This window comes from Monodelphis domestica, chromosome 1 (genome assembly GCF_027887165.1).
Source record: "Monodelphis domestica isolate mMonDom1 chromosome 1, mMonDom1.pri, whole genome shotgun sequence".
In the NCBI taxonomy this organism is placed as follows: Eukaryota; Metazoa; Chordata; class Mammalia; order Didelphimorphia; family Didelphidae; genus Monodelphis; species Monodelphis domestica.
The window spans coordinates 440754222-440767652 of record NC_077227.1 but is presented as its reverse complement, the minus strand read 5'-3'; positions in this window follow the sequence as shown (position 1 = coordinate 440767652).

Below are 13431 nucleotides of genomic sequence, written 5' to 3'. Positions count from 1 at the left end.
AATAAGTAACCTGCTTACTATTAGGGATACATCCTACTATATACTAATATATCAGAGGCACAACTTTTAAACATAGGTCTTCATAACTCCAAGGCTGATCCTCTATATTCCCTAGGGTCATGCTGATAGTCATATATTTTAATATGGTTTCAAATATTCATCTAAGTATCACTCTAAATCAGTGCCCTAAAGGAGCACTGGTGTGCTGGTAAATGTTTAACGTTCAGCTTTCTGACAGGAAAAAAAAGCTATGCCTGACATACTTTTAAGATTAATCTACATTATTCATATTTTCCCATCAATTTCTTCAGTCTAGTAATCAAAACAACAATTAATCAAACCAAGATTTAGAGGGTTGCCTGATTTCCAATGTATGTGCTCATATTGAAAATTTAACAATTGGCTTTTGTGAACTGGCATGAGCAAATTCTAGTACACTACCACATAAAATCCTCCAGTGAGTAATTCTTATATTCTATTTTGCAGTCTACAGTCCTCAGGGGGTTTTTATTGCAGGTCAAATTGACACAGATATACATGTCTAGAATTATTTAAGTATCATATACACCTACTATGAAGTAGTAAATAGTTTCAATATTCAGAGTATCTCCTTTCTCCGATTTCCTATAGTATTTCTTTTTTATATAAAGATATTTTATTTTAGCAATTACATGTAATAATAATTTTCCACATTAGTTTTCCAAAGTTATATCATCTAAATTGTCTCCTTCCCTCCCCTTTATCCCTCTTCCCAGAGATGGTAAACAATTTGATCTGGGTTATATATGTATTATCATGCAAAACATATTTCTATATTGCTCATTTTGTAAGAGAATACTCATATAAAACCAAACCTCCAAAATAAAAGCCCAAATAAACTAAAGTGCAAAATCATATTCTTTGATCTGCATCTGACTCCAACAGTTCTTTCTCTGGAGGTGGAAAGCATTCTTTGGCATAAGTCCCTCAGAATTGTCCTGGATCGTTTTATTGTTGAGAGTAGCTGTTTTTTACAGTTGATCATGCCATAATATTGATTTCCTATGGTATTTCTACCTGGAGCTTCAAAGTCAGATTCTTGGTTATACTTACACTTACCTGGTTCTATTTCCTTATTGTGAGCCATCTTAACCAAATGGCGAACTTCTTGAGAACAGTGACCACTTTTCTTTCTTCTCTTAACTCCCCTATAATCTAGGAAAAGGCTTCAAGATGAGGAAGTCCTTAACAGGAATTGATTAAATTATTTTAAAAGTGGAAGTCCAAGTCTGGGAAGGTGTGGAGTAGATATCAGGGCAGAGAAGAAGGGAAACTCACAAGTTAGAGCTGGCAAAATTAGGGTTAAGGATCTTGGATATACTCATCAATCCCTAAGTGTTAAAAAAAGATGACATGTTTTGAGTGTCCCCACCCAGTCACTGGTTTTCCAGTGTCAACTTGAAGGATTCTCATGTTGGGGAACTTGCAGCCTCCCAAGGTAGTCTATTCTACTTTTCTAGCTGAGGAAATAGAAACAAGCAGAGTTTAAATTACTTGCTCAGGATCACAGAGCTAATAAATGTATGAGGTAGGATTCAAACTCAAGTTTTCCTAACTCCGGGCATAGTTCTCTACTTACTGCACCACCTAGTACATAAGAATTAAAATGCAGCTCCCTCACTTGAACTCCCAATCCAATTTCTACAGCTATAAAGATGTCTTATTATAAAATTTCTATCCATTGTTATAAGTTCTTCCTATTGTAATATTAAAAAATATGTCTAAGAGAAAGGGTCAAATTGTATATGTTCTATTGAATATGGTTGGTCATTATCCTTTGTTCTCCAAGACATCATTGATGATGTCTTTTGATTCTCAAATGAATTAGATTTGTGCGGTAGAGTTTTAGAGTCATTAGCTTCACTCTTCCAACGTTATCAAAGTCCAGTGGCAAGACAAAAGTCAAGATGACTGATGATGGCTCAGGATGCAGTAATGACCTTGACATTTTCCTTGTCTGACCAAGTTCTGTGTGTTCCACAGCACACCTGCTTCTACCACCTTTGTGGCCATTACAATAATTCTCATCTTCACATTCCACTGGGGCAAGTCTTCACATGCCTAAATATGCCCCTAAATTGCTCACCAAGGGATTTGAAGCCTTTTGATTATCCCAGGCAGGTGTAGCCAGCATTCTGAGATAGTTTAGTAGGGTGTGGCCACTTTGCATATACTTTAGCTTCTTGAAGCCACACTTGAGAGTTGGGTGAAAGATGGACACCAAACAGCTCTGAAAAAAAATAAAAAAGGACTCAGCAAGTCCTCATACCAAAGTTGCTAGTCTTCCCTAAACATCCCATACATGCCTATTGAATATGTCAACCAGTGGATGGGAACATGAAGAGAGGAAAAGATTGAGGAGCAGTAAAAAAACAACAGTTCCTCCTTGACCAGAAATCTGTCAGCTTAACCCCAGAATGATACAGTAGAGTCCTGAACTCAGAAGCAGGTCACCTGGGTTCACATCCCAGTTTTGACATCATTAGTTATATTTGATAATTTTCCTAATCTGTAAAATGAGGCTAATATTTGCATCACCTGCATCCACTGTTTCTTGCAAGAAAGGTATATTGAGATCAATCTGTCATTTATATTTAAAATTTGCAGCTCTATATGCATGTGAACTGTAGCAGTAATAACTTTGGGGATAAAGGGGGAAAAAAGAAAACACCTACTATATGCCAGAGACTCTACTGAAGATAGAAGAGTAATACAAGTCATCTTTGGGGTACAAATACAAAAGTGAGAGATATAGGGGCAGCTAGGTGGCATGGTAGAGAGAATACTGGACTGCTTTTCCTGAGTTTAAATTCAACCTTAAATTCAACAATGATAGATGTGTGACCCTGGGCAAGTCACTTAACTCTACTGACCTCAATTTCCTCATCTGTCAAGTGAACTGGAAAAGGAATGGCAGACCACTCCAGTATCTGTGCCAAGAAAATCCCAAATGGGATCACAAAGAGTTGGACATGACTGAAAGACTGAACAAGAACAATTCTAAGAGGAAGAACAAGAAGTGGATGGTAGGGGAGGGGGTAGGGATAATGCAGGGCAGATGGCAAGATGACTGGGTAGGTCCTGTTTTCCTAGTGAATGATGGTTCCCTATAATGTGAAGCCTGGCCTCCAGCCAACTAGCTAGAGTGGGTTAGGTGAGTTTTCACTTACTCTGATCAGCCACCTACTGCTCAGAATAGCTCAGCCTCAGGGTAGTCTAGAAAGCAGAGGAGATTAACTCTCCCATGGAGGGTAGGGTAAAGAGGAGGTATTTGAAAGTCTGTGGCATCTATAAGATTAAATTATTTAGTCATGGAATACCACTGTAAGGTAAGGTAAGAAATGACAAGCAGGTTAACTTGGGGGAAATAAGGAAAGACCAACATGAAATTATGAAGAGTGAAACAAACAGAACCAAGAGAACATTATATACAGTAACAGAAATAGTGTTGGAAGAATGACCTGAGTATGCCTACTTCTAGAGAAAAAGAACTGATAAACAGAAACAAATAAAACATAGTTTTATATCTATATCTATATCTTTTTGTCAAATGATGACTCCTCTAATGGACAAAAGGGAAGGAGGGAAAGAGTTAACTGGATATTTAAAAAATAAATTAAAATTAATTAAAATAATAATAATAACAATATATAATTAAAAATAAAGTAAATAATAAATTAATTAAATTTGAAATTTCATTAATAATAAATAAGATTAAATAAAATAATTATCTGGATAAGTACATTTAAAAATAATTTTTAAAAAGGATAAGATATATAACATTCTATCACATGATAAAACAAGATAAAATAAAATAATTATAAACAAAAAAGTATGTTGTGAAGAGTCACTCAGTGTTCTAGGTGGGAAGCAGGGCAGCAGCAGATGGCCAGATGCCCAGTTAGGTCTTGACTTTAAATTAGCTTGATGACTGAATGAGATGGGAAGCCTGGTCTGGGGCTACCTAGGTAGAGTGAAGAATGATGATAATAATTGTGAGCCCTGTGTCTAGGTGGATAGAGCTCTATTGCCAGAGTCGAGGACTTGAGTTCAAATACAGTCTCAAGCATTTAACTATTTGTGTGACCCCTTGACAAAATACTTAACCTCAGTCTGCTTGTGTGAAATTTTCCTTAGCTGTAAAATGAGGATAATCACAACACCTACCTCCCAGGATTGTGAGGATAAAATGAGATATTTGTAATGTTCCTAGCACATGTTATTGTTGCTCAGTTGCGTCTGACTGTGTGACTCATGGGGTTTTCCTGGCAGCCATTAGAGTGGTTTGTCATTTCCTTTTCCAATGTGTCCCCATCTCACAGATGAGAAACTGAGGCAAATATGACTGACTTGCCCAGCATCGCACAGCTAGTAAGTGTCTGCAGATGCATTTGAACTCGGATCTTCCTTACTCCAGGTCTGGTTCTCTCTCCCTCTGTTCCACCTAGTTGCTCCAGGCATGGTTTAAGTGTTATATAGGTGGTAACTATGACTATGAGGATAAAGAGAACATAATGATCATGTGACATTCCCCTTGCCTAAATTTCGTTCCTGAATTTCATCCATTGCTGCACTATAGAGCATAGATTTAAAGCTGAAAGAGATGTTAGAGGCTATCAGATACCTCTTTATTTTACAGGTGAGAAAATTAAAGCCCAGAGAAAGTAGGTGAGTCAGTCACAGAGTCAGTCATGAGGCAGAATCTGAACCCAAATCTTTCTGACTCCACTCTACACCCTATCTATACTCACTACATCACGTAATTCTAAACCATCCTTAAAAAAAAGAATGTTCCTCCCTTAGCAATGTGTATCACTCCTTTGCTTAGTTGTTCAGTGTCATGTGACTGACATTTGTTTATGAAATTTACAACTTATAAATGTGAACTATTGTGGTGATGATTGTGATTAACAATAAATCAAAGAGCATTTATTCAATACCTACTCTGTGCCATAAACTAGTGCCTACTATGTGCTATGAACTAAGGATGCAGTCAAGTGAGATAATCCCTCCTTGCAGGAGCTTATACTCCAGCAAGTGGATAGAAGACCTCAAGGACATTGGTGACCAGAGAGAGGTGTACATGCCCATCTCTCTGGCTCTAAGGCTCCTACTGAAGGATGTCGAGGGAGGTAGAAGTCAATGAACCAGTGCCAGAAGCTGTTATTCTACTTAGATCCACACTCTGTGCTGTTCTAAGTGCATTTTATGGAGCCATGATTGTACCATGGAAAGAGCACCAGATTTGGAATAGGTCGGGGTTCAAATCTGAGCTTTGCTACTTACCACCTTCACTGCCTCTGTGTCCTTGCACCAGTCTCTAATAAGTGCTTTAATGTTAGCAAATATTATCTCATCTGATCCTCAAAACAACCTTGGGAGGTAGCTGCTATTACTATATTCCATTTAAGGATGACAAAACTGAAGCAAACAGAGTTAAATGATTTGCCCTGAGTCAGCCAGCTAATAAATGTCTGAAGTGGAATTTGAACTCAAATCTTCCTAATTCTTGGACCAAGGTGCTATCTGTTGTATTACCCAGATGCCTCTATGGGCTTCACTTTCCTTCATTCTGTAAAATAAAGGGATTCTTATGGCAACAAATTCAAATTCAAGTTCAGATCTAGCCTTGAATGTGTGTGACCCTGGGCAAGTCACTTAACTTTAATGGCCGAGACCTTATAGCTTTTCTGCTTTGGACCCAATACACATAAGGTAAGGATTTTTTGGTTTGGTTTGTTTTTTAAGTTTAAAAAAAAAGGCTCTATTAGATGATTTCTGCTCTGGATCCAGGAAGCTATAACATTTTGCTTTCTGGTACCTTCTATCACGCTGTATATCTCTGGATATTCTGTGAGTGTTGAATGAGAAACCAGACCAAATTCTTTTTCTTCTCTCAACATTTTCTCATTGTGAGTGTGTTAAACTGGATTTCTAAGACAAATGTTATATGTGGCAGATGTCACAGCAAATACAACAATTGTTTCTCACTGTGATGGTTTTGAATTAATTTATTTCTGATGAAAAAAAATGTCCTTCATGGGAAGACAGAGATTTCTGGTAATCTTCTGAGGAATTGTGGGTAATGTTCAAAGAACAGGGCTCAGGACCAAGACTGCTGGCCCACGCTGGTATTCTCAGCTACTGAGATCTCTTGAATCCTGAGTGACTAGTGAGAACCTACCAGGAGATCTGAGAACAAAGAGACTACTTTAGACATGGGCAGAGATGATTTAGGTCTCAGGATTTATAGCTGAAGGAAACCTAAGGACTTAAGGGCAGGAAAATGACATGGAGCTATAATGCAAATATATATGGTATAGGCTTGCAGGATACATAGTAGTTTAAAGGAAATAAGGACAAGGACATCACTTAGGATGCTGTTACTATGGTCCAGTTAATAATTAGGGCCTGAAAAAGGGAAAGGAAATTAGAGCTCCTTTATTCTAATCCCCTCATTTTACAGATGAAGAAACTGAGGCCAAGAGAGGCTTAGTGACTTGCCAAAGGTGATAGATGTAGGAAGTAACAGGATCAAAAATCAAATTCAGTCCTTTGACTCCAAATCCCATTTTTTTCCCACTGTATTGTACCTCCAAGTTTCAAAATAAAATGATTATAGTTCCTCATGCCCTTTGTTGTTGTTTTTGTAGTTTGGTTATATCTGACTCTTCCTGACCCCATTTGGGGTTTTCTTGGCAAAGATACTAGAAAAGTTTTCTATTTCCTTCTCCAGCTCATTTTACAGATGATGAAACTTAGGCAAACGGAGCAGAGTGATTTGTCCAAGATCACCCAGCTGGTATCTGAGTCCAAATTTGAACTCAGATCCTCTTGACCCCAGTCCCAGTAATTTATCCACTGAACTATGCAGCTATTTCTTTGTACCCTTAGAGAAGTACAAAAGAATAAACCCCTTTTCTCTTCCCTCTTCCACCTCCTAAAATATCTCCCTTTAAGACAAACCAATTGGTGATTGGACTCAGTTGTTCTGATTCAGGTTACAGATTTTAGCATAAGCCCTTTAACCTTGCATCTTGTCATATAAGTAATTTTTGTCATAATGAGAGACAAGAAACACAAACAAACTCAATGACAATTCTTCATGATCAGGCAGCTTGGCAATGGATCAATGATAGGCATCAGAGATCTCTGAGTCAAGATGACATTGCCTTGCAGTCCTGCCTCTGACTCTACCTGGCTGTGCTTGGGAAGTCATAGCAACCATCTAAGAGAAACTGACAAACAGTTGCCCATCCATTTTGATTGTAAGAAAAAGTTTCCTCATCAGAGCTCTCTAAAGTGATGATATCATAGGCTCAGACAAAAAAAAAAAGATAAATGTCATTTCTAGGGAGGACACTTTCTTAGCCTCCTCTTCTATGATTTATTCTCCTGGCAAGGACTTTGGGTCTTCCTGAAACTGTGGGACAGAAGGCATTGGGGGTTATGCATTCTTACAGGAAAAGGACATTTTTTTTGGTCATCTTTTAAAAATACACATTTTGTATGTAGGGGCAGTTGCCAAATGCAGAGGCTCTCCCTCATAAACTCCCCATGCCTCCCCACTATGAATATTATTTATGTTTGAAGTCCCACCATGGCAAGAGCTCAGTAACCAAGAAAAAATATTAAAAATCCTTCCCTTATTTTATGGGATATAATTATAAGCTCTATTTCCTGAACAATGAAAGCAAGACCAGAGCTCAAACCTTCCCCTCTCCTTCCTCTAATGAAGCAAATGTAATATGGCTTCCAAGGGATTAAACACCTTGGATGTACTTTGGATTGTTTCATTAAATACCATGTCCCTGAGATGGCTGTAATTGCCACACATCTATCTGGCAGTTTCTCATTAATTACGGTGCTAAGAATGTGGAGCATTTTTCATTTATCTGGTCTCTTTGAGGAAGATACTGATGGAGAGGGGGGAAGGGGAGAGAAGAGAAGAGAAGAGAAGAACATGTTTTAGTGGGAGGCATAAATTCCCCCTGGAAATCACAGCTGACACTCATGCCTATGAGCCAAGATGCAGAGGGAACCAGGATTTCTCTACAACCCAACTTTGATGGTTTCTAACAGCAAGGGAGCAAGTGTATGTTTTTAATGTGGGGGTCTGAAAGAAATCAGGTTGAGCCTAAAGGAAATTAGGCAGATGGGCTGAGAGTTATAGAGTATACTTCCTACTTTCCTATTGTCTTCCATTTTCTCTCTGCTAGGTTTCCAGGGGTGAATGTCTCAGTGGACCAGAAACATTTTATATGTGTGTATATATCTATCTACCTATCTCTATATATACACATATAATATTATGAATAAACACTGTGTATGTAGTTTTCATATATGTACATATATACCTGTGTGTTTGTGTATAACTACCAATACATGTAAATACATATTAAATGCATATATGTGTATGTACATATATTTTTTTTTTCCTGTGTGCAAATGCCTTTGTTCTTCTGGAACGTAACCTGGTGTAGAAGTAGGAATGTTTGTGTTCAAATCTTACCTCAATAATTTCCTAGCTGTATAATTCTGAGCAAATGAAATAACTTCCCTATGCATCAGCTTCTTCATCTGCAATTGGAGTTGATAATAGCACCTGTCTCACAGAGTTGTGAGGATGAAATGAGATTATTTGTGAAAAGCATTTTGCAAACCTTAAGCTGCTATTATAAATATGAGCTATCATTATTATCTTTTATGCTATTATTCTGTCACATAATCCTTGATTGGAGTCAATAGGAAACCAAGAGATCAACCAACCTATCTCTTCCTCCAACTCCCAGTTTTTTTAGAAGAGGAAACTGAGGTTCACAGAAGTTAACTGACTTTCAAATCCAGGTTCTTTGTCTCCAATCCTAGCACTCTATCTACAATACCTAGCACAAGGATTAGAGATGGAGATAGTTATGTGTGTGTGTGCGTGCATGTGCCCAAGTTCACCCAACTAGTTCTTGCAATAAACATTTAGTAAGTGCCCACTATGTGCAGGGCACTGTGCTAATAACTGGGGATACAATTAATAAAAAGATAGTCCCTGCTCTCAAGGACCTTATATCTAATAAGAGGAGATAATACAAAAGGAGGCAAGAAAGTGTGAGGGGGAGACTAAGGGGTACCTGGTGGGGGCATTTTGTTTTGTGGAGTAAAAACTAGACAGAACAGCAGATGTAGAGTGAAGTGAGACCAAAAGTCCACTGTCTTCCCTCTATAAAGGAAGGCATTGGGAGGAGTTTGGTATTCTACTCTTCCACCCTCCAAACAAAGGGGAGAAGAGGCAGACTTAAGTGATTTCATTCAAGGTTTGAGTGAGACCCATGGTGATGAGATTAGAGGTAATGAGCTTAACCTGAGAGGGGGCATTTTGTTCTATAGAGTTGAAACCAGGAAGAACCTACAGAAGTAGAGTAGAATGGAAGTAGCAGCAGAGCTTTAGCACAGCTCAGGTCCTCTGCCTCTCAAGTCAGTGCTATTTCTAGTACATTGTGCTGCCTCAGACCAGTGATCTTCATCAGATCCAGAACTCGTACCATGTAAATATATAAATATACTCAAGAAAGGCTTAGATAAAATTTGTGGGTGTCAGACCCATAATGGACTACTAAGAGGAATTAGGAAATTTAAGGTCCATTGTCCACTTTTTGTTTTTGGCCATCATGTACAGACAGGACTATTGTCCCTATCATTGGTGCTTCCACTGGTGTCAGAATCCTGGACTACAAGAGCAATTGATCTGGCTTAAGAGGACAATTCTGATATCTTTAGAGGATACATTCTTTACTGAATACAGTGATAAACTTTCCCACACCATTGTCTGCTCTGGGGCTGTGATAGCTTTACACAAAGGTCAATCCTTCCTGGCTCAGAATTCAATGCCATACTGTTCCAGTCTGATATCTCCAATTGCAGCTTGCACTGGCTGCAGCCAGTCTCCCTCCATCCCAATGAAAGATTGCACATCAGCTCCAGGAGTCACTCTGTTGATCTCTATCACCCATTGCTGGCTTCACAGATTTTGAAAGGCGAGTCAGACAGACCTGAGATGAGCCAGAATGATGGAGCCCTAACTTCCAGCCAGATATGCTCACAGATACTATCTCAATTTCCAAGTGGATTGATGACATTAATTCTGCTACAACTATATAGCCTTCTCAGCTGATGTAGAGAGTAAATCATCATAACCCAATCATTCATCATTGGGAGATACCAGCCTCCCTTTATTCTTGGCCTGGCCTATAATAAACTCCTTGAAAATGGACTCTGATTCAGATTGGCTTCTAGGGCCACTGCCAAGCCTGCCTGTCTTTTCACAAATTCTTATCCAGCTACCTTACCTATCTGCACATGGCTACCTTTCTTCTCCTGGCTTTTAAAACTAATTCTTAGAAATCTAAATATGTTTTATTTGGATTTTTACAGCTCTCTTTTTACTAATTAGGCCCACTCCTACCTCCTTTCATATATATCCAAATGCCATTCAGAAATCTTGAGCTGCATGGCCAGCTGACATCTTAAACTCAAAACATCCCAAACAGAACTTATTATCTTTCCCCTCTAGACCTTATACTGCTCCACCTCCCAATTTCCCTGTTACTGTTGAGGGCTACCCTGTCTTCCCAGTCCCTCCAATTCCAACCAAGGAGTCATCCTAGACTCCTCACTATCTTTCACTCTCCATACCTAAACTGTTCCCAAAGTCTATCAATTTCTCATTTGAAACTTCTCTCCAATACACCTTCCCCCTTCTCTCTTCTTACACCATCGCCATTTTTGGACAGATTCTCATCACCTCACATTTGGACTATTTGAATAATTTACTGTTAAGTTTACCTCCTTTAAGTCTCTCCCTACTCCAATCCAATCTCCATCCAGTCACAAAATGATTTTCCTAAAGCACAGGGCTGATCCTGTCATCTCTATCCTTACTAAATAAACCCCAGTGGCCAGGATTAAATACAAAATCCTGTTTCACATTCAAGGACCTTCATAACCCACCCCCTACCTCCACCTTTCCTGTCTTTTTGCACTTTAAACTACCATCACTGTGGTGTATGAGATATTCAGGGAAGGCTCTGGTGTGAAAGCTTGCTTGCCAAGCCCTTTTCATGACTGCTTTCCTTCTTTGGTGTCCACCTTCCATCCAGCTCTCACCGGTAGCTCCAAAAAGCTGTAGCATATGCAGTGGCAACTCCCTGGTAAACCAACTCAGAAGATTGGCTAAACCAGGTTGAGAGTAGCTGACAGACTTCAAACCCTTTGGTGGGTTAGAGGGGAGTGTCAACCCTAGGCATATGAAGACTTCCCTCACCCAGAAGGGATAGATGAGAACAATTTGTTCCAACAGCCATGAAGTGGCCACTATGGAGCACTAAGAGCTTGGTTAGACATCAAAGACACTAAGGTCATCTACTGCATCCCAGGCCATTCCAGTTACCTTGTCTTTTGTCTTGCCACTGGACTTTGAAGACTCTGGAAGAGAGAGCAAGGCTGACTACTTTATGAAATTCTAGCTTATTTAAATCCAATTCCTGCATGAGGCATCACCTAGTGATGTTAGTGACCCTCTTCAAAAATGAAGGATAAACAACAACTATGACTTCCACCACCACTCCTCCATGTACTCTGACTCAGTGACATTGTCTTCCCCACTGTTTCTCTCTCTGGACTGTTCATTTTCTGTAGGTATTTCTCATGCCTGGAATGCTCAATCTCCTCAACTATGCCTACTGGCTTCTTTTGATTCCTTTAAGTCCCAACTGAAATCTTCTACAGGAAGTTTTTTCCAAATTCCTTTTAATTCTAGTACCTTTCCCTTGTTAACTGTTTCCTACTTATCCTTGTATAGCTTGTTCATTCATCTCCTCAGATTGTGAGCTACTTGAGAGCAGGATCTATCTTTTGCATCTTTTTGAATCCCCAGTGCTTAGCACAGTGTCTGACACATAGTAGGCACTTTATAAATTTCTATTAACTAATTTATTGATCATGGAACTCAATGATGCTCTGGATGACATAAGTTCTTCTGTGGAAAATATGCCAAAAGTTTTAGGAATGGCACCTTTCTTATCATGGATATCTTAGCTGTGTTGGTGAACATGTCATGTATACAATTGCATGCTGGAGGGGGCTGCTTTATTTCCCCTCTCTACAGCATCAGAGGATATATATCATATGATCTGCATCTCTGCCTAGCAGCCTAATGGGAGCTCTTCCTCTCTCCCCTGTCTGGGGTAAGGAGGTGGCTCACATGGGCATGAGTGTAGCAGTTTGGGCATTTGATCTCTAAAAGGTTTGCCATCACTGCCCTAAAGCATCTGAGCAAAGGTATTTGTAGAATACCCATTGCTGAGGATAAGAGCTGAAGAAGAGAGTAAAGGGGAGCTAAATATTGACATAGAATACAATAGAATTAGGCAAATGAAAAGTAGATCCAAACAGAATTGATAGAAGCATCAAGAAATACACAATGACCTTCAAGGGATGTCTTATTATAGAATAGAGGTTCTCATTCTTTGTGTCTGTGTCATAAAACTCCTTAGAAGTCTGGTGAAGTCCATGGAAACCATCTTAGAATAGGATTTTTAAATTTGTACGATTACAAAGGAATTCAATTATTGAAATAAAGATGTGATTTTTTTTCTATCCATGGTCCTAGATTCCCTGAAAGCTATCCATGGGTCTCTAGTAAAGAAGCTGTTTTAGAGAGCATGAAATTGGGAGGCAAGTTCCAATAGCTTTATTCTGTTCTTCTCCTTCTTAGTGAGGCAGAGGTTTCCCCAGGGACAAAGTTTCTCATCAAATCATCATCAAAGGATGTAGAAATAGAAGTCCAGAGTGTGATCTTCAGCACTCTGGATTTGTCTCTCCCTTTTCATTTCCCCACTCATCCTAGCACAATGCCACAGGGTAATTTTAAAGATAACACTCCTGACACTTTCTGACCCATCTTTTCAACTCAATGCACTCGTATAATTTTGTAAGTATACATTGTGTTTAATGATATGTGCATGTGTCCTATATTCATAGCATCATTGAATTTAAGAGGTCATCTAGTCTGGACTCTCACCTACATAAGGATCTTCTCAGTAAAATCCCTGACAGGTGGTCATTCAGCTTCTGCTTCAAGACACCCCTCCCTCTGCAACAATTCTAGGGAGAGCAGAACTTCCCAAATAGCTGGCTCCCCTAGCTCATAGCTCTAATTTTCATGAAACTGTTTTTTATATTGAATCAAAATATGTCTCCCTCTAACTTCTGCTCAGTCATCTTAACTTTACTCTCTGGTTACAAATATAATATTTTATTCCAGTCTTTTGAGGCCACAGACATTTATTAAGCACCTACTATGATCCAGTCACCATGGAGATTTTCCATTCATATTTATGG